The following is a 5,161-nucleotide window of genomic DNA, read 5'->3' as shown; positions in this document are numbered from 1 at the left end:
CCCGCATCTTCATATTTGATTTGTTTGAGATTCTTATTCTCTATCATGGAGGTATTTTACCCCCATATCAAATCTGGTGTCTGTCCTCCATCAACTGTAGAGTGTCAGCCCCTTAAGCAGAAATACTTTAACCTTTCTCCGTTTCCCCACTGAGTTTATTTCCTTGTGGATGGTTGTTATTTCAGTTTCCTCTCCAGTAGATTATCTGGATGGAATTACTCCCCTTGAGTTATGTCCTCATTCGGTTGAGTCTTGATTGATTGTTTCTTTCTAGCTCTTACCTAGATAGATGCTTTGGTCCCCTAAGAGTCTATTACCCAATAACTGGTAATATTCTTCTTAGTTTGCAGTTTGTTACTTCTTGCCCAATACCCGGAAAAAGTCCCCTTTTTCTCCTCAGTAGAGTCCCCAGTGGATCTATTCCCCAGGAAGTATATCCTTAATATGTTCATCCTGACCAGTGACAGATATCTTTCTTTCCCTTGCTTGAGTTTATCCCGTGATATGTTCACTTTAACCGGTGACAAATATTCTCATTTTTGGTATTCTACCCAGTAAAAAGGTAGTTGTAATCCCTACTTTGCTCCTTAGAGAGTTAATCCTTGATATGTTCATCTTAACCGGTGACAGATTTTCTCTTCTATGGTATTCTATCCTGTAACTGATAGATGTAGTCCCTATTTTTGCTCCTTTTCTGAGTCTATCCTTGATATGTTCATCTTAACTGGTGACGAATTTTCTCTTTGATTGGTTTCCTACCCAGTAACCGGTAGTTGTAAATCCTACTTTGTCCTCTTGCAGAGTTAATCATTGATATGTTCATCCTAATCGATGACGGATTCTCTCTACGACGATTTTCTATCCAGCTTTCGATAGATGTAATTCACACCCTTTTTGTTCAGTTGGTATATCCTTGATATGTTCATCCTAACCGATGATGGATATCCTCCTTGGCATTCCCAATAAAGTCTATCCTTGATATATTCATCTTAACCGGTAACGGATTTTCTTCCGTGTTGAGTTTATCCTTGATATGCTCATCCTAACCGATGACAGAGACTCTCAACACTTGGTCTTCTTCCCAGTAACTGGTAGTTGTAAATCCTATCTTTCTGCATTTTTTCCCAGCAAGGCTATTCTTACTCAGTAATCGGTAATGAATTTCCTCTCCTGGCAGTTCCCAACGAGTCATCCTTGATATGTTCATCCTAACTGATGACGGATGTTCTCTCTGTCAAATCTTTATTATCTCCTTACCCAGTAACAAGTAGTAGATAATAGATTTCTGCTCCTCCTGTGTTGAAGTTTATCTTCCCCAGTTGAGTTGAGTGCGCATTTCCTTAGTGAAATCGCTTTTCCTGCATGAGTAAAGTATTTCAGTTTTATCCTGACTCACTCGTATCCCCTGACGATGTTGTTGTTTTCCTGGCTGAGTCTTTTCCATGTTTGTATGGAATCCCTCGAGTCCCTCAGTAGTTTTAAGTCGTAGCATGGCCTACGCATAACTCCTTTTCCCCCAGAGTCTCTGTCTCCTCAGTGAGTTTTCCTTAAGAAATGCATTGTACTCTTGCGAATTTTCGGTCTCTTCGATTTCTTTTTCCTTTGTGGCAATATTTCCCCATAAAGCTTTAACTTTTACATTCATATCATATGCATCATGAGGTCTCTTAGGGAAGAAAATTTGTTTCTCTATGTTATTATTTAAGCCCATTCTACTGAGTCGAGCCGAAGATTTTAACCTTCACCTCCTCAGTTAGAATGTCCTTAAATAGGGGCAGCTGTAAGACCCCAATTTTGACCATAAGTCCCTCATGCAATTTCATCATAAGCACTAGCATTGGGATCACACCTTGGCATCCTCCTTACCCCTACTTCATTGGGTTTGGGAGAGATCACCAAGCACTTTGTGATTATATCATACTTGTATTTTTATCATTTCACTAACCAAAATACCAAAAATATGTCTTTGCATTGGTCTAACTCTTTTGTAGGAAGGGCAGGATTCCATTGATTCATCAAGTTCACATCTAGGGTTTGAGACCCTCATGAACAAAGATCACAACCAATAATTGATCCAATAATGATTATTAACATCATATATGAGTCCCAATGATCTCTACATGTCATATTGATCAAGTTTTCTTCAAGAATTTAAGGGTGATTTGCCTTGGAAACCCTAATTTGAAAGTCAATTTCTCAAGGACATAACTTGATCAATTTTTATGACATGAAATATTTCCAAGTTGTACAATCAAATTCAATGTGTTTAATTCAACTTTGATGTTTGGAGTGGGAGCTAATTCAACTTTGTTGAGCATGTGATATGAGGTTACATTATAGGTCACTTTTGACCTATACCATTGATCAAGTGATTTTTCCAAACTTCAAAAATGCACAACTCTATCATTTCAAATACAAATGACATGAAATTGGTGAAGACACTTTGTCATTTGAAGCTCATAAAAAAAGTTGAGCAAGGTGGAATATTGAGACATATGACTTGACACTTAGAAATATTTTGATATGTCAAAAATTTCCAAAATTCCACCTCAAATTTCTCCAAATTCCAAGCTCCAAATGAAAAGGTGTTGAACATGAAAGTTTTTCCTCTTGATCTCACCTTTCCAAAGAGATCAAGGATCAAACTTCAAATATCCATACACAATTGCTTAGCACTCCAACATGACTTCAACATTGCTTATACTCAATTATGGATCAGATAAGGTGATTTCATGGGCCTGCACACGCCCATGCACTCATGCATCACATATTGCTAATTTTGGAAGTTCATTTCAAGTGTGCAAATATCAACTGAATTGGCTATAAATAGAGCCTCAATTGCTCAGAATTTCACACACATTCGCGCCAACTTTCATCCCCCATCTCAAACCCTCACTTTGCAAAGGATAAACCTGAGAAATTCATTTGAATTTGAGGTTGAATTTCCACTGTTTTGAAATTCAAATCTCCAGGAATCCACAACCTTGTAAGCTTCCAATCCTTCTTCTACAAGCAAGTGGAGTAAGATCAAGCACAGGCAAGATCAAGATCAGTTGAATCCAGACCTCCATTGGAGGTATTTTCCAAAAATTTTGATCTCTTCGATTCTCTCAAATTCTTGCTCAATTCTATTGATTCTTTGGTTGTATGAAGTCCTACCAATGTAGGCAAGAAGTTTGAGTTGCTTTGAGGCCAAATCGAATTAGTTCACGTACCTCAAACTTCAACTCCATGTATCTCTCAATATACTTGGAGTTAGAGTGAATTGAGGCCAGATTCGAGCTCAATGCCATTTTTACTTTGAAATCATGTCCTTGTTTTTAATTTTGGTGATGGTTGATGGTGGACCAGTCCGGTGAGGTCCACCGGAGAAGAAGACCGGAGCTACAGCTCCGGCCATGCGCTGGCATGTCTCACAACCACATGATCCTCTTAATTTGTTTTAATCTGGAGCGTGCATTTGAATTACCAAGGTTGCAATGCGCTGACTAATGACCATGGTAGAACGCACATTTCTGGCCACTTGATATGCCACCTCAATTAATGAGGGATATCAAATGGTCCACGTTTTTTATGATATTTTAATTTTCATTTTAATTGCATTATTTTCAATTATTCATCTTAAATTCAATATTGATCCAAAATATATGGGACTTTCACCAAAAAAATTCAAATATTTTTCTCTTTCATATTCTGAATTAAAATTATTTTTTGGATCATTATTAATATTTTTCATGAATTAATTAATTTTGCATTTGTTTTTTAATTGTTTAAAAATGTTTTTAAATGTCCAAAAATTATAAAAAAAATTCTCCAAGGTCCTTTGACCTTGTTTGACCTATGATAAATCTCATGGCCATTTCTTTGGTGTTTTGATGAGATTTTAGGAATTGGACAAACCATATTTAATTTAAATGCACTATTTTAGTATATTTAAATTGAATAAATTCCAAATAAATTTGTTGACCAATTGTGATGACTTTGTTTAGGTTTGACTCTTGTTGTTAGGCCTTGGTCAAGGTTGATTTGACTTTGTCAAGTTAATATCATTGGATTTAGGGGATTGATGGAATGTACATTCCATCTCCCAAAATGAATGGATGATATTAATTTGGTAAAAGTTCTCCTTTGATCAATTTGTGTTTTGATCCATTCCCCTCCCTCTTCATCTTATTCCTCTTCTTCATTCATTCATTCATTTTATTTGGCCTATGACATCTCAAAGTCCTAATGCTAGTTGATTGAAAAATTGACATGAGTATAGATGAGATTAGGCCACACCTTTTGCATATTCTTTTTGTGTGTGGTATGTTTCATGAGCATAGTCCATTATACTATGTCTCTAACATGCATTAACACCAAAATTCAATTGCCCGTCCTCAAATAGTTGTTACTTCTACATAAGTCCAATTACGACTGCTTAACATAGCACAAAATTTGTGACATAAAAGGCATAAGCATTCTAGTTAGTGAGATTGTAAGTCTCCACTCTTTCATGGTATTGTGTGGAAACTTGGCCTTCTTTCCTTCCTTTGGAAGATGTTTTGGCTCAAGGATTCATGCTTGTGATAGGTGGGTTGAGTGTTCTCCAAAGAATGTATTGAAATGAAAAGCAAAAGCAAAACAATACTAACTTCTAACCAATTAACTACTAACATTTAATTTCAAGTTTTTACTTTAATGCAATTTACTTTTAGCACTCTATTTCATTTGCCATTGTTCATATCATTCTAATTGTTTATGTTAATGCAATTTTCACTTTGTCCATTTGTACCATATTGTGTGATATATTTTGTTTGTTATACTTTGCTTGTTTGTGTGGTCTTTGACTATTAATGTACATAATAACAACAAAAACCCTAAAAAACGTTTGAGTGGACTGTTGGCTTGATCTTGGACAAATGGACTTAGAATCTAGGCAACTTTGATATGCTAAAGGACTTGGCCAATGCCAACTTGTTGAGAAACCAAGTGCTTGCAATTTGAACTTCATCTGATACATCATTCAAGACATCTCTAAGTTCATCTGCAACATGATCATTGTGAAACCGTTATTTTAAACCTGTGACTATACTTGTAAATAAACTTAACTATACTTGACTTAAACTTTCAAAAAAGTCAAAAATAACTAACTCATTCAAACCATTTTAGGCCTTTGTGT

This window comes from Lathyrus oleraceus, unplaced genomic scaffold, assembly GCF_024323335.1.
Source record: "Lathyrus oleraceus cultivar Zhongwan6 unplaced genomic scaffold, CAAS_Psat_ZW6_1.0 chrUn0268, whole genome shotgun sequence".
NCBI classification, from domain to species: Eukaryota; Viridiplantae; Streptophyta; class Magnoliopsida; order Fabales; family Fabaceae; genus Lathyrus; species Lathyrus oleraceus.
The sequence above is the reverse complement of the archived record's forward strand: the minus strand, read 5'-3'. Positions refer to the sequence as shown.